General features: G+C 38.3%; 1 protein-coding gene across 3 annotated transcripts in view; it reads left to right on the plus strand.

Annotated features, from left to right (window-relative positions):
- The window catches only part of UNC13C (unc-13 homolog C), an 855,380-nt gene that overhangs the window by 153,410 nt on the left and 678,861 nt on the right, over positions 1-23,109 (plus strand). For 2 of the 3 annotated variants that reach the window (XM_044925029.2, XM_044925027.2), the window contains 2 exons: positions 13,510-13,630; positions 14,892-14,963. The exons of the other annotated variant lie outside the window; for it this stretch is intronic. The gene's annotated coding sequence lies outside the window, so the exon portion shown is untranslated. The remainder of the gene's footprint in view (positions 1-13,509; positions 13,631-14,891; positions 14,964-23,109) is intronic. 3 annotated transcript variants of the gene reach the window in all.

The following is a 23,109-nucleotide window of genomic DNA, read 5'->3' on the forward strand; positions in this document are numbered from 1 at the left end:
AAACCAGGGGAGCTGCCTGCCTGACTTTATCTAGGGAAGAGGCATGTCATAGTGTAGGTCTTTGTCAACTCCCCGTGATGTTTGTCTTCCTGTTCTTAATCAGGGGTTCAGGGACTAAGTACTACTTTTTCAGTTTGATGTTTCTAGTCACAGTACTTTCCTCATTGTCTCTAAGTCCCATATCCTTCTTCATTTCATCTTTTTTTTTAAATTGGAGTGTATTATAATGTGTTAGTTTCTGCTGTACAGTAAAGTGAATCAGCTGTATGTATATAAATATCATATATTAATGTATATATGTGGAAAATCCCTTGATCTAAATCTTCCCCTTTAACTTCAGCTAATAAGCCAGGATGTGGTCTGCCTCTCTCCTATTTAGGCCAGTAGGACACCCAATTTGTGTCCATATTATTGGTCTTTACCATCCTGGCTTCTGCTTTTATAACATCCAGCCCCCAGTGGATTTAGCAATAGCCACAATTATGTGAAGAAATCCAGAGAATTCCCAACGGTCCTTTTTAGTTTTCTAGAAGGAATTCTTAGAGCATTTATTTATTCCAAGATGGGAGGCAGTATAGCTGATTATAGACAGCTGTTTTTACTTGTGACAATTTGTTAGAGAAAAATTTCCACCCCAAAAACAGCAAATGAAGAGTCTGAGCAAAACCTTCATTGAGTTCTTTGGTTGATCTTGAAATCTCTAAATTTCTCAATAATGACGGTGAAAGGAGGGGATGTTAGTTAGGAGGGGCAAAGAATAGCTAACTTTAGAATCTATGGAGAGAAAACTTGAGCCTGGCTTTGAAAGTTTTCTTTGTGAGTTATGAGCTATATAAATATATATATGAAGTGAAGTGAAGTGAAAGTCGTTCAGTTGTGTCTGACTCTTTGTGACCCCCATGGACTATTTGGTCCATGGAATTCTCCAGGCCAGAATACTAGAGTGGATAGCTGTTCCTTTCCCTTCTCTAGGGGATCTTCCCAATGCAGGGATTGAACCCAAGTCTCCCACATATATACATATGGGCATATGTATGCCCATATGTATATAAATTTATTTATTTTTTTCTTTTTGGTTGTACTGGGTCTCTGTTCCTGCACATGGGCTTTCTCTAGTTGTGATGGGCTGGGGCTACTCTTTGTTGTGATGCTTGGGCTCTAGGAACATGGGGTTCAGTAGTTGCAGCTTGCAGACTCATTAGTCGTGTGAGCCTAGTAGTCATGGCACATGAACTTAGTTGCTTTGTGGCATATGGAATCTTCCTTGGGCCAGGGATCAAATTGGTGTCCCTTGCATTGACAGGCCAATTCTTATCCACTGTACCATGAGAGAAATCCACGAGACTGTGGGTTCAATTCCTGGGTCTGGAAGATCCCCTAAAGGAGGAAATGGCAATGTACTCCAGTATTCTTGCCTGGAGATCCCATGGACAAGACCCTCATGGGCTACAGTCCACAGGGTGGCAAAGAATCAGATACGACTGAGAGACTGAGCATGCATGCAATATAAACGCTAGTAACTCATGGATTTCTCTCATGGTACTGCTGCTGCTAAGTCGCTTCAGTTGTGTCCACCACAGGTATACCTGTGTTCCCCATCCTGAACCCTCCTCTAAGAGCTTTTGATGGCAGATCCTCTATTTATTCATTTGCACGTTCCTTCTGCAGAGCCTACCAAAGTGACCAAAGGCTTCTTAAATAGCAACAAAACAGCTTGCTGCCCTCCATTTATGACTTTCTTATCTCCTCTTGACCCACAACATTCACTGCCTGGAATATTCTCTCTGATCAACAATCGTAATCTATGTCATCCCCTCTTTTTGAAATGAGCTACCAAGAAAGAATCTTTTAAGCATTATCTTTTATTGTTAATAATCTCAAACACAGAAAACTGCTATTTTCATACCCCATCTGAACCCTTTCCATTTACTAGTTCTTTCTTTCCTTTGCAACTAATGTCTGTAAGCATTCTCTGTGAGAAAGGAAAAGATATTTCTTAGAATGCAGAAAGTGTTAAAAGTCCAGAAGATATAACACTAATTTCAAATCTCAAAATGTAATTATAATTATAAAACTCTAGATGTGGTTTTTAAAAAAATTATAGGAATACAAAGAAAGTACTTGTGAAAATACTTAAAATTTCTGGATGCCTATTTTTAAATTGTTTCTCAGTTAATCCACATATTGTCTCACTTTTCATTGTCAACTCTGGCTCTCAGTTCAGTTATCTAAAATGGCAAAACCAATACACTATTGTAAAGTAATTAACCTCCAATTAAAATAAATAAATTTATATAAAACATGTCTTGAGGACAGATTTATTGTAGTGCTAAATACTAAATGAAATGGACCAAAAAATAAATCCTGTTCATATCTTCTTGCAAAAAATGTGTTACTATATGTCTGTGAATATTAATGAGTGATAAAACCAGACTATCTTGAAACTAATGGAGAGATACTATGAACTCCTTTTGATCAAGAATCCAAATACTAGTGAACAATTAACTAATTTGTGACAGTATCTTTAGAATAAGGATAGATTATAATAGATGTTTATAGGTTATAATGCTATCAAACATTAATATATCTTATGTTTGCAATATTGTACAATAATGATATCATTATGATGACATGGAAGATACTCAAGGTTTCCCCTTAATGCTTTCCACATTATGAAATATTAATTTATGCTTATTATGATTGAATTTCATTTAATAAATTTTAATTATTTGAAATCAATAAGTAGATATGTTGGATGAATTGTCATTTTCTATTTAGCTAAATAGCATAGTCTCAATGATGAGGGATGACTGGGTAATTAGAATCCTATTTATTTGATTTGAGAGATAGTAGAAATGACTTTGGAACATAAGTTAATTCCTTTATAGACTGATTATCAGCACTAAGGGAACTATTATGTCCCAAGATCACAGACCTAGATCTCAACATATTATCTGCATGTGGAAAACAATCAGTCATAAAGAGAGATATAAAAAAATTATTATTGTGCAAAACCCATCTATTTTCTCAAGAAAGCAATTCAAAGCCATTATCATTCTGAAGGGAAAATAAAACATCAACTCGATGAATGAAAGACAGTACATTATTCGTATTTCTGAGTACCAGCAGGCTTCTCTTAATTACACATTGCTTAGATCACAACTGAAATTAGTCTGTGGGTCCTGAAGACTCAGCAGGTAACTCAGGAAAAAGGTGGGGCAGGAGTGTCGCAGACAACAGGAGAAAGCCAAACTTGGGTTTAAAACATGTCCACACAATCCCAGGACAGCAAGGTGACTGTGTCTACATTTCTTTTTCTTGCTGTGTGCCTTAGGCTGCCTGAGGGACAGCTCCTGTCCCTCTCTGATTGAGAGGTGTATATCCTGCCTCTTGAACTGCTGCCTTTGTCTTAAACTAGAAGGCAATGGCACCCCACTCCAGTACTCTTGCCTGGAAAATCCCATGGGCGGAGGAGCCTGGTAGGCTGCAGTCCACGGGGTCGCGAAGAGTCGGACAGGACTGAGAGACTTCACTTTCACTTTTCACTTTCATGCATTGGAGGAGGAAATGGCAACCCACTCCAGAATTCTTGCCTGGAGAATCCCAGGGACGGGGGAGCCTGGTGGGCTGCCGTCTATGGGGTTGCACAGAGTCGGACACGACTGAAGTGACTTAGCAGCAGACAAACTACACAAAACTTGTAGTCTAGGGAATTCCTTCTGGGTTGATTAGAGAGCTGTGAACAGGTTTTGCAGAAGTGAAACAAATTCAGTTTCAGACAAGAGGTGTCTGGGTGGTTTTGCCATGTAGTGACCTGTGCAGAGAACAAAGGACTTGGCTTTCCCAGCACCTCTCTCCCTCAGCATCAAGTTGGGTCTGAATTTCCAGTGCCTTTCTCTTCACAGGCTGGTGAGCTCCTTGAGGACAAGGCTGGTGTCATTTTTATTCTTACTGCAAAACTGGTAGAATGCTTACAGACATTAGTTGCAAAGGAAAGAAAGAACTAGTAAATGGAAAGGGTTCAGATGGGGTATGAAAATAGCAGTTTTCTGTGTTTGAGATTATTAACAATAAAAGATAATGCTTAAAAGATTCTTTCTTGGTAGCTCATTTCAAAAAGAGGGGATGACATAGATTACGATTGTTGATCAGAGAGAATATTCCAGGCAGTGAATGTTGTGGGTCAAGAGGAGATAAGAAAGTCATAAATGGAGGGCAGCAAGCTGTTTTGTTGCTATTTAAGAAGCCTTTGGTCACTTTGGTAGGCTCTGCAGAAGGAACGTGCAAATGAATAAATAGAGGATCTGCCATCAAAAGCTCTTAGAGGAGGGTTCAGGATGGGGAACACATGTATACCTGTGGTGGATTCATTTTGATGTTTGGCAAAACTAATACAATTATGTAAAGTTTAAAAATAAAATAAAATTAAAAAAAAAAGAGAGGAAAAAAAAAAGCTCTTAGGTCTATTGGGGGAGGGAAAAGTAAATACAAATGATTATACAGAGAATGAATTAAGAGTAGGCTGCCAAAGTAGTGAATGTGAGTGTGGGCTAAGCACAAACTACAAATGGAAGGAATGAATTATAAGACTCCCCATTGCAACAGTAATGGTCTGATGAGGAGGAAATGAAAGTACAGTCTCTTCAAGCAAAGAGGTGAAGAAATATCTTGGGAGAGAGTATACAGTAATGAGTTAGGGCTGTTGGGAGGTCTGAATCTCATGGAGTAGGCATCAAGGGGTCACTTTCTGGTGAAATAGGTTGGATAGAAAATACTGTTGTTTATTAAAATTGCTTGCTTAATTAATTCTCCTTGTTAATGTACTTATTATTATCAAAGTATTAATAAATAATTTACTAATTCTGATTTTACAGAGGTCCTAGTGGCTCAGTGGTAAAGAGTTCATGTGTCATTAGAGCAGGTGCAGGAGACTCGGGTTTGATCTCTGGGTCGGGTGATTCCCCAGAGGAGGGCATGCAAACCACTCTAGTATTCTTGCCTGGAGAATCCCATGGACAGGGAAGCCTGGCAGACTAAAGTCCATGGGGTCGCAAAGAGTCAGACACCACTGAGCATGCAGGCGGGGGCTGTTTCTGTTTTGCCCACCATTGTGTCCCCGAACTTAGTGCAGATCACAACCATAGCTAGTGTTCAATAAAAATTTGTTGGGTGAATGAATAAAGTGCTGTTATCTTCACATTATTGGCACTTTTAAAAATGTTGACTCCAAATTTGCAAATAGTTAGATTCCTTTTGAATATATCTTTTAGGTTTTAATCTGCATAGAGCACCATGCACCATGCAGGAACTTTATAAAGAACTGTCTTTCAAAGAAGAAGCCTAGAGCCTTATTAGGGAGAGAAGATATAGGCAGGTACCATCTTGGTGAGAATAGAACATTAGAGGATAAATTGAGCTGTTCCTTTAATGTCAGCATATTGTTCAGTATTTTGGAGTCTGTTGAATAAGTACCTTCTCTTCAAACTGTGATCAGATATATCTCACCTGAACGTTTTGGTTCAGTCTGCATTTATCAGTGAAGGCAAAGTTATACAACCTTAATTACAGTCTTGGGAAACTGTCAGCAAATTCCAATTAACAAGTATTGCTTAATTGTTAAAGAAAAATTAGGTAATCTTTCTTGGTTTTTGCCTGAAATAATATCCTGGTAAGAAATTCAGGGATATAAATACAAAAACAATAAATTAGTTAATCATTAGCCCAAACAATTCCTAAAGACACCAAGGCAGGGCAGTAGTCTTAAATTAAAACTGTAAAACTCCTCATGCTTCCCCTGTTTTGCCATCAAATCTATAGATTTCTTCTTTGCCAAATCTAGGATTTGTGCTTTGTTTATTATGGAATATAAAACCTGTTTCTTTTTCTTTTTTTAACTGTTGAATACAAACACGACCCAAATACAAAATACAGGGAGAATTATTTCTTATGTTCAAAGGTCCCTTAATTTATATACCATATAGATTTTTAAATTATCTGCAAGTTAATATCAATGTTAAATTTTCTAGGGAGCTAGCTTTTTGTTTTCTGGAAAACTGTGCAAAGTACCTTTGTAAAGCACGTATCAATCCATTGCTTTTTAAGTATTAAATTGCTTATATTGACACATAACTGGACTTTTTTCTTTTTAAACAGTGACAGCATGGTCTCTGTGTTCTCTGTTTTTAAAAGGAGCTGTCCTAGGTAAGAAGATGTAACACTGCAATAGCCCAGCACCTCTGTTTTGGTGGAGATCTCTGGAATTTTTAAATATGGAAATCAGGGGACACATTGGGCTGAAGAGTCTAAGACCACATTCACGTTTCTTTCTGTGATTCTGACTGCTGTCCCTAAGCAGGGTTTTGAGGTAGGGATTACTTAATTGGGGAAGGACACATGAAGAACAGACCAGCTTGTCCAAACGGCAAACAAATCATAACAAATATGAAGTATCTCCACCTCCTCCCTTAACCCAATTCCCCTTCTTGCCTTCCCTCCATTCTTTTCTTTAGAAAAAAAATGTTTTTTTCCTCTGTCTATTAAAGCATACCTATTTTGTTTCTCATTTCCTTACATGTTTGGAATGTTTAAAATTATCCTAAATAAGCAGATAATTATTTCATGAATCCACAGAATCATCTGTGAAAGAGAGACCAAGAATAAATAAAGAATGATAGAGCTTTCAGGAGAACCCAACAAAAGATTAGGAAGATTAAATATAGAGCAAGAGGACAGGGACTGCCAAGCCTTCTGCTGGCCAAAAAACTGGTGACAGAACTCTAGCTTCAGTGAGATATTCAATATTTGTTTATAAAGGATTTATTGGAGGCCCACCTAAGTGTTATGTAATAAAATTTTAAATCTTTTATTTTTAAAATCTTTCAATAGTGATATATGCACATATCTTTATCTCATACCCTCTTCCAAAAATTATGTTTTATTCATAGTTTTCTCTTTATTGTGTAAATGATTCAAGTTGAACATGACCAATACACAAATATTTTAAAGGAAAAAATACTAGATGTGTTAGAAGTAATAAATTATTTTCTATTTATTTGGTAAGATTTATGTTTGAGAAATGAAAACAATACAACCCTTATCCTTTTACCCCAGGATGCTGATGTTTTGTTAGTCTAAAATTCTTCCAAATATCTAAGAAAAGTAAATAATTTACATAGCATGAGTTATTAACATCTGTAGTCATTAGATTCTTTCCTGAAAATTGTGGTAGGTCAGGTAAGACCTGAGTAATTGAATACTGGAAGGAGGCCTTGAGAAAATGCAGCAGAAAAGGTAAACAAAGATGAGGCCAAGTAGCTGGTAACTGAATACATACACTTCATAAGCTTTGTATATGTCGAGCTATGCTTTTCTGTGCCCCTCAGTTCCAAGGCTCAGACCAACTGACTGAGAACTTCATCAGCTGCTAGGAAATATTTGATTAAAATAGTGTTCCATATTTGGACGCAGCTGGGACTTGAAGAATCTGCCTTGGAGATGCAATTTCTAATAAAGATCCATCAAGAATTAATTCCTTAAATTCTGTACAATATATCAGTACAGGGCCTTTTCAGTAGAATATTTTTTACGTTTATATTTAGTGTATTCAGTAGTATATTTAAATAGACAATCCGGCAGTTTAAATTCAAATTATGTTTTCCGTAACACTCTTGCCTGGAAAATCCCATGGACAGAAGAGCCTGGTAGGCTGCAGTCCATGGGGGTCGCTAAGAGTTAGACATGACTGAACGACTTCACTTTCACTTTTCACTTTCATGCATTGGAGAAGGAAATGGCAACCCACTCCAGTGTTCTTGCCTGGAGAATCCCAGGGACGGGGGAGCCTGGTGGGCTGCCGTCTGTGGGACTGAAGTGATTTAGCAGCAGCAACATAAGTATGTACTTTTTATATTTTCCAGTTATTTATATAACAACATGTTGCAATGCAAAGGCTTTGGCGTTTCATATTTTGTACTCAAATATAGGCACTACCACTTTTTAGACTTGTGGTGTTAGGCAGGATGCTGAATTGTGCCAGGCCATGGTTTTTTCCTCTGTATAGCAGGAATAATTAATATATTTTTAGAGAATTATTTCGATGATTTAGCGTGGTACTTTTTAAAATACTCAACATAGTGCCTAGAACAGAGCAAGCAAATATAAAAAGGCAACTGCAATACTATTATTGATATTTGCTACCTGTTACCTGTCTGTGCTACATATGCTATTATATTGTGACAATAAAGAAAATATATTTTGTAGACCTGGAGTCACTTAACCTGAAGATCACAACTAGGGCATATTCTGGGACAATGTGGAAATCTGTGAACTGATGTCTTTGTCAGTCCAGGAACTAAGGGCCATTCCAAGGCTTGACTCTGGATTTGTTCCTTGATCCTGAAGTCATCACAGTCTGACATCCACTATAGTCTGCCCTGTGAGCCGTTCAAACACTCTTGCTTCATTTGTCAAGTTCACCATCTGGGATAGCTTGCTGATCTCTTTTCCAGGGGAAACTTACATGAAGAAAGTTATTGGAATGAGCTGGAGCCCTTGTAATTGCAACTGCTCTCAAGACCACAACATATCACCTTTCTCCTATATGTAGCATTGTATATGTCTCCTACCTGATGGCTAGCACTTCTCCTGGTCTAGCTGGCTTGCCTGCTGTGGTGACCCAGATTACATCCCTGAGTGACCTGAGATCTCAGTCATTTTGCCATTCTTATCCATTCACCATCAAATCTGGCAGGTAATTGTGAAGATTTTCCTCAGTCACTTATGGGTGCCAGATGTGTTCCTCCTTGTCCACATAGTGTAATTTCAGCTCTACATTTTCCTAATGATCTGAGTCAATTCTTGCTGCCATAGGTTTAAGAGATGGAATGGAAACCATATCTTAAGGCTTCTTAGTTCTTCACTGTGTCCCAGTAGTAGCAGGGCCCCCTGGGAGTCAGATACTCCATAAGCAGGAAAAGCTAAGTTGTGGGGATGCAAAGTACAGATGTTCCATCTGGGACATTGAGAGGTAATAAGCAGGGATGCTCCTTGGTTTCCAGACTGCTGTGTTATATCTACCGGGGACACAATAATGTGTGATGGTCATGGATTTAGAATGTATACTACATTCTGTAGTACGGCATCCCATCCCATCAGGGTATCATTTCTAAGTTGGCATTTCAAATGTGTTTTCAAAGGCTCTTATTATTAAAATTATTAATCTGGAAGTTTCTGGGTTTGGATGTGGTGTGTCATGGAACAAGAGTCCTTGGTGAGGACCCTGCTGCTGCACAAACACTACTGTAAGGTAATTCCTCTGGTCAAAGATGAAATTATGTGTATGGAAAAGGCACATTTATATATGGAGTTGTGTTGATTCCAGTTAAACTGAAGCAGTGTCCTTTCCAGAGTAGAGGTTCAGTGTAATCAATTGCTACCAAGTGGCTAGTCGAACTTCTTGAAAGATGTTGTTGTTATTAGGTGCTCAGCATTGATCTCTGTTGCTGGTGTGTTGGGCATTCAGCAGCAGCAGTATCCTGCTCAGGCTTAATCAATAGGAGCCCAGGCTGTTGAATTCATACATATCTCTATTTCAGCTACAGCTGATCATCATTGTTTGCTTGGTTATTCATTGCTACTTCCATGGTGCATACTATCTGGTGGACCTTAACATGCAACACACAGTATTTCACACTTTAAACTCTTTCTTTCAAACCATCCACATTTCTCCTCTATAGTCTCTTTGAACCTGATGTTCTAATTTTTCTTCTTGCAGGCTCATGAGAAATTAGGCAAGTGGTTCACCACTGCTCATGAGTCCACATATATTTTTACCATGGGCCATTTCTCTTTGCACGCAAAGTGAATGATCAGGTAACCTTCCCCAAATTCTACCCATTGGATAGTAGTGGTGAAAATGGGCACCCTTGTCTTGTTCCTGACTTTAGGGGAAATGCTTTCAATTTTTCACCATTGAGGATAATGTTTGCTGTTGGTTTGTCATATATAGCTTTTATTATGTTGAGGTATGTTCCTTCTATTCCTGCTTTATGGAGAGTATTTATCATAAATGGATGTTGAATTTTGTCAAAGGCTTTCTCTGCATCTATTGAGATAATCATATGGATTTTATTTTTCAATTTGTTAGTGTGGTGTATTACATTGGTTGATTTGCAGATATTGAAGCATCCTTGCATCCCTGGGATAAAGCCCACTTGGTCATGGTGTATGATCTTTTTAATGTGTTGTTGGATTCTGATTGCTAGAATTTTGTTAAGGATTTTTGCATCTATGTTCATCAGTGATATTGGCCTGTAGTTTTCTTTTTTTATGGGATCTTTGTCAGGTTTTGGTATTAGGGTGATGGTGGCCTCATACAATGAGCTTGGAAGTTTACCTTCCTCTGTAATTTTCTGGAAGAGTTTGAGTAGGATAGCTGTTAGCTCTTCTCTAAATTTTTGGTAGAATTCAGCTGTGAAACCATCTGGACCTGGGCTTTTGTTTGATGGAAGATTTCTGATTACAGTTTCAATTTCTGTGCTTGTGATGGGCCTGTTAAGATTTTCTATTTCTTCCTGGTTCAGTTTTGGAAAATTGTACTTTTCTAAGAATTTGTCCATTTCTTCCAAGTTGTCCATTTTATTGGCATATAATTGCTGATAGCCATCTATGGGGTCGCACAGAGTTGGACACGACTGAAGTGACTCAGCAGCAGCAGCAGCTGTCTCTTATGATCCTTTGTATTTCTGTGTTGTCTGTTGTGATCTCTCCAAGTTGCAGGATATAAAATCAACACACAGAAATCCCTTGCATTCCTATACACTAATAATGAGAAAATAGAGAAATGAAGGAATCAATTCCATTCACCATTGCAATGAAAAGAATAAAATACTTAGGAATATATCTACCTAAAGAAACTAAAGAACTCTATATAGAAAACTATAAAACACTGGTGAAAGAAATCAAAGAGGACACTAATAGATGGAGAAATATACCATGTTCATGGACTGGAAGAATCAATATAGTGAAAATGAGTATACTACCCAAAGCAATCTATAAATTCAATGCAGTCCCTATCAAGCTACCAACAGTACTTTTCACAGAGCTAGAACAAATAATTTCACAATTTGTATGTAAATACAAAAAGCCTTGAATAGCCAAAGCAATCTTGAGAAAGAAGAATGGAGCTGGAGGAATCAACCTGCCTGACTTCAGGCTCTACTACAAAGCCTCAGTCATCAAGACCATATGGTACTGGCACAAAGACAGAAATTTGATCAATGGAACAAAATAGAAAGCCCAGAGATAAACCCACGCACCTATGGACACCTTATCTTTGACAAAGGAGACAAAAATATACAGTGGAGAAAAGATAATCTCTTTAACAAGTGGTGCTGGGAAAACTGGTCAACCACTTGTAAAAGAATAAAACTAGAACGCTTTCTAACACCATACACAAAAATAAACTCAAAATGGATTAAAGATCTAAACATAAGACCAGAAACTATAAAACTCCTAGAGGAGAACATACGCAAAACACTCTCCAACATAAATCACAGCAGGATCCTCTATGACCCACCTCCCAGAATATTGGAATAAAAGCAAAAATAAATAAATGGGACCTAATTAAAATTAAAAGCTTCTGTACAACAAAGGAAACTATAAGCAAGGTGAAAAGACAGCCTTCAGAATGGGAGAAAATAATAGCAAATGAAGCAACTGACAAAGAACTAATCTCAAAAACATACAAGCAACTCCTGCAGCTCAATTCCAGAAAAATAAATGACCCTATCAAAAAATGGGCCAAAGAACTAGACAGACATTTCTCCGAAGAAGACATACAGATGGCTAACAAACACATGAAAAGATGCTCAACATCACTCATTATCAGAGAAATGCAAATCAAAACCACAGTGAGGTACCATTTCACACCAGTCAGAATGGCTGCGATCCAAAAGTCTACAAGCAATAAATGCTGGAGAGGGTGTGGAGAAAAGGGAATCCTCTTACACTGTTGGTGGGAAGGCAAATTAGTCCAGCCACTATGGAGAACAGTGTGGAGATTCTTTAAAAAACTGGAAATAGAACTGCCTTATAACCCAGCAATCCCACTGCTGGGCATACACACCGAGGAAACCAGAATTGAAAGAGACATGTGAACCCCAATGTTCACTGCAGCACTGTTTATAATAGCCAGGACATGGAAGCAACCTAGATGTCCATCAGCAGATGAATGGATAAGAAAGCTGTGGTGCATATACACAATGGAGTATTACTCAGCCATTAAAAAGAATACATTTGAATCAGTCCTAATGAGGTGGATGAAACTAGAGCCTATTATACAGAGTGAAGTAAGCCAGAAAGAAAAACACCAATTCAGTATACTAATGCATATATATGGAATTTAGAAAGATGGTAATGATAACCCTGTATGCGAGATAGCAAAAGAGACACAGATGTATAGAACAGTCTTTTGTACTCTGTGGGAGAGGGAGAGGGTGGGATGATTTGGGAGAATGGCATTGAAACATGTATAATATCATATATGAAACGAAATGCCAGTCCAGGTTCGATGCATGATACAGGATGTTTGGGGCTGGTGCACTAGGATGACCCAGAGGGATGGTACAGGGAGGGAGGTGGAAGGGGGGTTCAGGATGGGGAACACGTGTACACCCATGGTGGATGCATGTTGATGTATGGCAAAACCAATACAATATTGTAAAGTAATTAGCCTCCAATTAAAATAAATAAATTTATAATAATAAAAGAAAAATGAAGTGACTTACTCAGGGACATGTGATCTTTAGTAATAAAATGACAAGGAAAAATTTTTCAAAAAAAAAGTGACAATGACAGTCTGTGGTCAAAAAAAAAAAGACTTTTAAAAAAGGTAAAAAAAAAAAAAATTCTACCCATTGGAAAGATTTTTCCCTCTCTGATGTCTTTCAGTGCTATATTGAGTGGGATGGTGTACCAACAGTCCATTTTCATGGAATACCCACATGTTGAGATACCACACATTAGATAACCTGTCCATGCACTAAGGAATACTGCTTCAATAGCAATCCAGTCTTTCCTATCTAACTTTATATACATCCACATTCATCTAGTACTCACAGAATCCAGTTCATAAGTACTCTGTCAGTTCCTATATGCTCCTATTGGTGCATGTATGTTGCTGAGGTTCTTCAGTTCCTTCAACACATAGTCTTTTTCCTCCCTTTACAGGCTCTTTTGTTTAGCTGGCTTATGTTGTTTCTTTTTCCTAGTTATTGGTCTGGGGGTCAATGGGAATGTTTTCGGTAGATCTTGTTGGAGGGTGCACACATTTTCTTGCAAGTTTTCAAGCAAGAGTGGAGCACTAGTTACTAACAGGGGAGAGCCACTTTTTGTCAGAGGATTCAGGGAAATCTGAGGATTGAAGAGTTTCCAGTGAATTAACCCAGATGTCCCCAGTCCCATTTTTTTCACATGACTCACAGTCCCATTTTTTTTTTTTTCCCAATTAAGGCCCCAATCTTGGCACAGCCAACCTGTCTAAATTGAGAGTTAAACCTTCTCTGGAGCTCTGCCACACTTATGATCAATTCCTGGGTCTGATGCTCAACTTTTTCTGCATCTGCTGCAAGAGGTGAGAATTTCTTTATCTAATGACATAGATGTCTGCTGTTGTTACCTTTAGTTTTAAATTGGTAGCATCACTTTAAGCCTTTCAATGTCTTTCTCCATTGCATTAAAAGGCTTCAGTAGCTATTCCATTCCATGGCACTAATCACTTTCTCTCCCAACCTCTAATACCTCAATGTAGTACATGCAAGTTCTTTCCTTCCACTGGTATTCACACATTGGTCCCCCACTAAAAGTGAATGTGTTAACAATTGTTCTGTTACAGTATACCACAGGCCATCAGTTTTTGACATGGCGTCAGTGATTGGGTCCTCATTGCCAGTCCAACAGAGAGGATTTAGATAAAAGATCTCATTTTAGAGTCACTTCCTCAGTGCTCTCTTGATAACAACTTTCTTAAGTCAGGTTTCCTGGGAAACACATTATGAAACAGAGATATATGTGCAGAGCTTCTTTTGGAAGAAGCTGAGCCATAATGTATTTGCAACAGAGACCTCAGCCAATCCTAGGCCTCTGATACTACGATGGCCCCAGTGTTAAAGCAAGAGGGCTAGGCATTTGGGAAACCCCCATCATTGAGTCATTGCATGTGGGCTGACCCAGATAAGGGAGAATAACCCCTTGGCCTCCGCCATTCTCAGAGAGTGACTCAGCTATGTGCCTTTGTCAATTGCATAAATGAGTGACTTTGTCTTGGAGCAGGTGTTTGTGTGGCACACCACAGCTATGCCATACAGAATCTTTCCTTTAATGCTGAGAGAGGACTTGGATGGGAGGTTGGAATGCAAATGTTATGGTCGCAGTTACTTTGATTTTAATATCAAGGACAATAAGCACTCTGGGAAACCCCTTCTATGTCCTCCTTTCTTCTATGACACAGAAGTTTACTCAGAAGGCTTTCTCACTACTAATTTTATTTAAATTATTTTAGATAATATTTTTAAATGTATTAAAAATTAGCAGATTGTGGTTCCTGAGTGTCAAAGATTGTCTCTCTAATTTTCTTTCTGGCTGTTATCAAGTCCTAAGTGAAGGGTCCAGACTGAGTTAGTGGGCCAGGTAAACACAGGATACAACCAGAGACTGAATCTTAGTGTAATTTTATGGGAGGGAGGAAAGCTTACCATCATTTGTGAGCAGTGGCTTTTGAAAACTTGAATTTGGAGAGGCATTGTATATTGTTATGTCTGTGGTTATTTGAGACACAAAAAAAATTTGTATTTCCTTTGTAATTTCTTCCTATTTTCTTATTTCAATTACACCAGCACCTAGGCTTGCCATAGTTCAAGTTACCAACTGCTTCTTGGGTGATGATTTATTCCCAGATGCTCTTTGAGGTAAGAACCGGCTGATGCTAAGCATGTTTTAGTTTTAAACTAAAGAGACTTTCCATGTATAATTTAGTATTCCATAATACAAAATATAAGAAACTTTTAAAGTACTGAACTTATGTTAAATCCTTTATTGGGACCATATATTGCCAACCATTATATGGAATGTGCTCTATTTTTGCCAAAAAAGTTGAAAGATGTCTTGCTCTTAGGTAGTTTAAAATAATTTCTTTATAGATTTACTTTAAAAGTACCCTGTGATATAGGAAAAGGATGAAATTTCAGCTGTATTTATGAGACACTAATTTTAACTTTACTTTTAAGTGCCACACCCATTTTGCTTCCCTGCTCTAAAGCGTAAATAATTGACTTTCACCCAAGAGTTAAAATCAAATCAAGTTCCACTGAATGAAGAGAATTGCATTGGACCTAACACTCTCAAAGGGGAAGGGAGGGGGAGGATATTAATTATGTAAGCATCTAAGTTTTGGTCTGTTGGCACATTGGACAGCATTCATTAAAATTTTAAATTCTCAGTTTTACTACAGAATAAGGACACATCTAGACTTATGTATAATCAGTGAGGTGAGAAGAACAGCTGAGAAGTCTTATCAGTAGTTAAGTGCAAAAGTCTGTGGTGAGGATTATGCAAACGTGTTTATATATGTCCTTTAATGTGTAGAGTACAGTGAGGAGAAATTTTACTACCTCCATGGAAATGTTTAATTTTTTGTGGATTTTTGTTTTCTAATAAAGGTAATGACCTCAAGTGAACATGCATGAAGGCCTGAACCAAGGCAGTTAAGTCCTGGAATGAAAGGCGGCCTGGCAAATGAGAAAAATAGTCAAGTTTAAGACCATAAAATTTAGAACCAGGTAGAAGTTTGGAGCAATTAAATAGAGGGATTAAAGCTGAACCTAGAGTTCTAGTCCGTATACCTAAGAGAATGCTGGTTTTGCTAATTAGCATTGTATGAGAAATTTAAAGAACTTTGTATTTCATGAATGAATACAAATTTGAATATATTGACTATTGAATTCAAATACTGAATGGGAGATGTTAATAGTTATTCAGACCAAACTGAATGGAATTAGCAAATAGGAATTAATGCAAAGATGAGAAGCTAGGTGCAGACATACTGATTTGGTTAGAGAAAGTTAGAGAAAAAGGAATAAAAGAAATCTGAAAAGAGGATGAGAGGCCAGCAAAGGACCTTGTTAGGGCCTCTTTGTAAGGAAGGACACTGACACTTACCTCTGCTGGTGTCTCATCATCCCTTAGACAAAATTCACTGGCCCCAGACCCAGGCCTAGAGAATAATCAGAAACAGGATCTGCTTCTTCTGTGGCCCTGTGGTCTCTTATTTCTGCTTTTGACACCCTGTGTTCATGCTTTTCTTTTTCTGAAAGTATGTTTTCACTGCTCAGTTTTCCCAAAGATCAAAAGTTGATTGCTCAGGTCACAACATTGTCACTTTCTTGTTGAAATGCCTGAAAGGATCTGACAAAATCTCCATGTTCCAACTCCAAGTTCCCAAGATATAAAAACTAATTGGCCCAGTTTCCATCATGTAACCACTCTGGCCAAAATAACCACGTCCAGAGAGAGGCTGTGCTGTCATGGAGGTGTAGAGAATGACGAAAGAAAGGCTGAGTGGTTATTGGTTTCAGATGCAGCAGATAGGTTAGGGAATATTAACATTTGGTACAAATGTGCCCAATTAAAGAGAAATTTTAATAGAGTTCTGAGGCTGAAATTGGGACAGCAAGAGGTTGAAGTAACTGACTTCGACTCCAGTGACTGACTCATGAGGAAGTAAAAATCAGAACTCCTCTGAGTTAGGTGAAAGGTGCAGTAGCCTGAGCGGGTAACAACACTGAAGGAAAGCTGAAGTCTCTTTTGTATGTTTTTTATTTACATTCGGGTAGGATATAAACATGCTTATTGCTTAGGTTGAATAAACCCAGTAGAGAGAAAGAGAATTAAGATAGAAGCCAGGGAAGAGATAATTGCTGGAGCATGATTCTAGAGGTGGTGAGAGATGATGCAATCAGGAGCACAGGAGGAGATATGACCTGTGGAAAGAAGACATTCTCATATCCACAAGATGTGCAGTGAACATACAATGCTGAAATAAATCTCTCTCTGAATACTTATTGTAGTTGTTCCAGTTGGGTGACATTAAACCTGTGGATAACTTCAGTCTGCCTTCAGTCAAGGAGGCATCTGTGTCTGCTAGATTTCCAAGCAGATACGAGAATCGAGGTCTGGCTTTTGTGATGAGACTGAATGTCAAAGAAACTTTTCTTCCCTAAACAGGATGTCTTTCTGTTTATACATTTATGTCTTTGAGTACACAGCCCAACTGACTTTTTCAGCATTGCACGCTCTAACTGGGGAAACTTAAAAAATGCTAATTTTCATACTAAAATCAATTAAACAGGTTTTCACCATTCCAGGAAATTGACTCTCAAGTGTAATTTCCATCATCAAAGTACTTGTTATACTTTTTCCTAGAATGAGATTTGTAAGCAGTAAAATACACAGATTTCAGGTTTATAATTTGGACTTCCCAGGTGGCGCTAGTAGTACAGTGGTATAGAATCTGCCTGCAATGCAGGAGATGCAGGAGACACATGTTCAATCCTTGGGTGGGAGGATCCCCTGGAATAGGAAATGGCAACCTGCTCCAGTATTCTTGCCGGGAAAATTCCATGGGCAGAGGAGCCTGGCAGGCTACAGTCTATGGGGCTGCAAAGAGTCAGACATGAATGAGCAACAAAACACACACACATACAAAAAAATGAACATACGTACTATCCCAAGTAAGATACAGAACATTTCCATCACCCCAAAAGTTTTATTATGTCACTTTCAAGTCAATTCCCATGCTTCACAGGCAACAACTTTTCAGATTTATGTTATCATAGATTAGTCTTGCTTTGAACTTAATATGAATGGAATCAGAGAGCATTTACTCTTTTGTGTCTGCCTTCCTTGCCCATCATGTTTTAAGATTTGTATGTAATAGTGGCTCATTTTTTATTGTTGTTTAGTGCTCCATTGTTTCAATACACTATAATTTGTATATACTTTCTCCTCCTGATGGATATTCTCCCACCTTTTTGCCATTATTAATAATAAGGCTGCACAGAAATTCTTATACAAGTTAGTTTGAAAAAATATATCTTAATTTCTCCTGCATAAATACTTAGGAATGTAATTGCTGGACCTTAGTATAAGTGCTGGTTTAAGTCTACCAGAAACTATCAGATCAGTGATTATATTCTTTAACATTATCTTCTTTAATGCATAAAAATTCTAGTTACTTTTCATGTTCTCTTGAATTTAGTATGTAACCAGTCTTTTAAAATTTTATCCATTCTCATCTGTATGAAATGGTATTTCATTTTTGGTTTTTAATTTGCATTTCCTGATATTTAATGTTATAGAACACACTCCCTTACCCCTATTGGCCAGCTTTCTTGCCTGGAAAATCCCATGGACAGAGGAACCTAGTGGGCTACAGTCCATAGGGTCACAAAGAGTCGGACACAACTGAAGCGACTTAGCATGCACGCATACATTGACCAGTTAGAAATCAGTCTGAAATCATCACTGATTACTAACCCTTTGTGTCGCTTTGAAGGATATGCTCTTGCCATTATAGGTCAAAAGCAATAAAGTGAGCAAAATAAGCTAGCAAGGGACTAATTATCTATAAAGAATACTTTGTGAACAGATTTTTTTATTGAGACACCCAAGGTTCAGAGCTCTTTAGATTTCATTAATTAGACATGTGGACATCTAATCAATGTACCAATTTGCCAGCAATACTCATAATTTCTTGTTATAGATATATTCAATGTAATTTTAGCATGAGGCATATTTGTGGCTGAAATATTAAAGCAACTCTTGTAGAAATACAATAATATCTAATAAATTTGAACCTGGCTTTTTTAGAATGTGTAATAATTACTTCAGCCAGGAGGGTATTAAATTTGTATTAAGAACAGGATAAATCCATTTCCCTGCCACCCTACTAACATTTAGGTCAAATTCTGTTTATGGCTGAACAGATTAGTAATAGTTCATAAAATAGTGGTACATTTTTTATTGCTTTTTTTCCCAATAAAAATTAAACTAGTAAATGTTGGGTACCCTGATATATTCCATTAGGGAAGATAGATGCAAAAGTGAGAGGTTATATTACCTCATGCTATTGCAACAATACATGTAACACGGTGTAGTGTAGTGTATCGGTGGTGTTCATGTGAGCCCATGACACAGATGAAGGGGCACATTGATTCCTACCTGGGTCATCAGAGAGACTTCTGCAGAGTGGTACTGCTTGACCTGGACCTAGAATCCAACTTGCCAAGTAGGGAATTTAAGATACTCTGGCTGGCTTCATGAGTTTTGGCTTAAAGAACATTTTGCTGGAGTAAGGGAGGGAATGATAAGGAAGAAAGTAGATATTAATGAAACCAGACACTATGCCCCACCAAGAAATGTGGCAGATGTGTCCACTCTCATTATCACATCATCGCACATATCTTGCAAACACCCCTAGGACATAGATAGTATAATTCCTGGTTTATATGCAAGGGATGTGAAATCTCTGTGGTCCCAATCCCAGTTTCAGAAATGTTAAAATATGTTTGTCTTAAAATCAATAAAATACTATAAAATCACTATTATAAGTTTTTATCCACTCCTTTAGAGTATGTAACATTTTAAAAGAAATAATTTTAAACTATATATAACACTACACATTTTTATCTTCCTCACAAGGCCTCAGAATTGGTATGATTCTTACTCTCTCCTGAAAAACATCGGGCAGTTTGCTCTAGTCTGCTGCTGCTGCTGCTAAGTTGCTTCAGTCGTGTCCAACTCTGTGCGACCCCATAGACGGCAGCCCACCAGGCTCCCCCATCCCTGGGCTTCTCCAGGCAAGAACACTGGAGTGGGTTGCCATTTCCTTCTCCAATGCATGAAAGTAAAAAGTGAAAGTGAAGTCGCTCAGTCATGTCCGACTTAGTGACCCCATGCACTGCAGCCTACCAGGTTCCTCTGTCCATGGATTTTCCAGGCAAGAGTACTGGAGTGGGGTACCATTGCCTTCTCCATTGCTCTAGTCTAAATGGGTGCAAAAGAGGAGCCATGTTACATTAGGACTCTCTTTTCTGTCTTATAGTCAGGAAGGGCATGGGGATAGAAGAAAGATCTGATCAGATCACAAGCTTATTGTTATTTATTAAAAACATAAATAATATCTAACATTTTTGAGTACTTCTGTGGTTCCAGGCACTCCTCTCATGATCTCTTATTTAATCCTTACAGCAATATGAAGGAGTTGGTACTGTTATTATCTCATTTGTCAGACGAGGAAACTTAGGAACAGAGAAGTTAAGCAGTTTGCTCACTGTATACAGAGAGTCAGGATTCACAGTAGACCACTTGGTCTGGCTTAAACCTCCATCCCATGCCCCTCCCCTAATGTAACAAATAGTATATGCTGGAGCTCACCTGGGCACCAAATGGAATATGCCTTGTATTCACCAAAGATGGAAGTGCTCCCTGATAGAACCGTGGTCATTTTATTTGAACAGTGTGCTGTGTATGGTTTGGGAGCCACACTTATATTTAAATTCTACTCCTGTCACTTGAGTAAGTCATAAGTAACTTACTTAGGGTCTCTGAGTCTCAGTTTTCTTGCTTTTAGAATGTGTGTGCTTAGTTGCTCAGTTGTGTCTTACTCTTTGCTACCCCATGGACTGCAGCCCGCCAGGCTCCTCTGTCCATGGGGATTCTCTAGGCAAGAACACTGGAGTGGGTTGCCATGTCCTCCTCCAGGGGGTCTTCCTAACCTAGGGATTAAACCCAGGTCTTCTGCAATGCAGGCAGATTCTTTACTGACTGAACCACCAGGGAAGCCCGTTTTTAGAATAAGAATAATATTTTACCTTATGAGGATTTAAGGATTAATCATTTTAAAATATTGAAGACAGAGTAATGATTTTCTATTAGGATGAAAACAGCAAAAAAGTGCTTGGGAAGCTCAGGCAGGGGCACGTAATTTGCTCTTACAGGGACTTGGGCCCCTGCCTTATCACAGGTCACTAGGCTGGTAGTGTGTCTCCAAGCAACCTAGTAGGACAGAGACATGGGAAACATTAGAATTAGTGGCAACTTTTGCTCCAGGATGCTGTTTTTCCTCAGTCACATTCCTTTATACAGCTTATGTGTCTAGTAAGAATTCCAATATATGATGAAAGTGCTCATAAGATTTTCTTACGGAAAGCTCTCTTAATATCAAAAGACTTTCTAGCTCCAGAAAATTACTGATGTTGACCATAGAGAATCAAGGTCAAAGTCAAATCACTTGAAGATGGATTTGGATTGCTGCTTCTGAGAATGTTGCCATGGTAGGAAGATGTCAAATCCTTGGATGGATTGCCTTAGAAGAAGGCAGTGCAGCACAGGCAGGCAAAGCAGTGAAGCTGGGGCAGGAGACCTGTATTTTTGCTCCAGCTCTGCTGTTTGAACTCAGGCAAGGGTTTTGACCCTTCTAGGTTTTCGTTTCATGTTGTGCACAATTTGAGGATAAGTGCTGTTTGAACTGTACTCTCCAAGCCCTGGTACCTGTAGAGGGTCTGTATGGGCGGTAGCTAGTGTGGAAGCAGCAGGTAAAGTGAGCCTCCAGCACTCTGCTTCTTTAATTCAACCAAAGAGGCTTGGCTTTGATCAGTTATATTCATTGAATTTCTATGTCTGCTTTAGTTGGGGGAAAATAGAGGTGGTGGTGGAATCTGAGGATAAAATCCAGGTAAACTAAAGCAATATGTCTCTGAAATGACATCATTCTAAGTTGCTCATCTGTAGCCAGTGTACCTGTGCTCTGCCTACTGTCGACATCAGTGGGCAGAAGTTACGAAGACTGGGGAAAAAAAAATGTTGCAAAGACTTACTCTCCAGAGGAGTGTCTGTAGCTGGGAACAGGGCCAGGCCATGGCCAAGACAGTCAGTGGGCCAGGCTTATTCAAGGCTGCCTAGTGGCTCATATCCGCCCTCTTCTACTACTTGTCTCCTTTAATGGGAAATTCTCCCCAATCTCATGCTTTTCTGTGTTCTTTCTGCTTTTCCCTCCTGCTCTTGAGGAATGTATTCATAAATCTTTTATACCAAGACACAAAGTGACTTACATGCCTTAAAACCTAAGAGCCTCTTGGTGAGATTTGCATTTCAACAAAGACCAAATCTAAAATAAAAGTGACATAGCTTCTTGAGGCAGGAATTCTTCAAATGTATTACATAGGTGACCACTTTTTTCCTTAGGGTTGGTTCTCATGGGAAGTAGATCTTAGTGTTTATGAGAAAGGACTCTGAAGCCAGTCAGTGTGGATTGCATTTCTACCTGTGTCACTTCCCAGCTGTGTGTCCTTGGCCCAGCTACTTGGGTTCTCAGTTTCTTCATCTGTAAAATGGGGATCAATAACATTGCCCACTGCAGATATTATAAACAAACTTTAATGTAGTAATCTCTACAAAGGAGTCGACAGAGTATGGCATTTAATAAGCATTTTGAAAATGGAAAAAACATGTACAAGAGGTATTTGATAAATAGTTTAGAAGAATAATGAAAGACTAAAGATTATGACTCAGAATATATGAAAAAGAGAAGATAAAGAAACTATTTTGAAAACAATTAGTTATTGATCTGTCTTTCAAATGATTGAGGCCAGATTAGCTAGAGGATTAGAATAATACAGATGATCTTACTTACAAAGCAAAATTAGAGACACAAAATTAGAGAACAAACATATGGATACTAGGAAAGGGGGAAGGTGGGATGAATTGAGAGATTGAGATTGACAAACATACACTATTGTTACTATGTATAAAATACACAGCTGAGAATCAAGTGTATAGCACAGGAAACTCTTCTCAATTCTCTGTGGTCACCTAAAGGGGAAGGAAATAAAAAAACAGAGGATATATGTATATATAAAGCTGATTTCACTTTGCTGTATTGCAGAAACTAACACAACATTATACAGCAACTACACTCCAATAAAATTTTTAAAAAGATACAATGGAGGAATAAACTAGTGTATCTATGGCACCATGAAGAGGTCTGGAGTAGAGGGT

This window comes from Bubalus bubalis, chromosome 11 (assembly GCF_019923935.1).
Source record: "Bubalus bubalis isolate 160015118507 breed Murrah chromosome 11, NDDB_SH_1, whole genome shotgun sequence".
Lineage (NCBI taxonomy): Eukaryota > Metazoa > Chordata > Mammalia > Artiodactyla > Bovidae > Bubalus > Bubalus bubalis.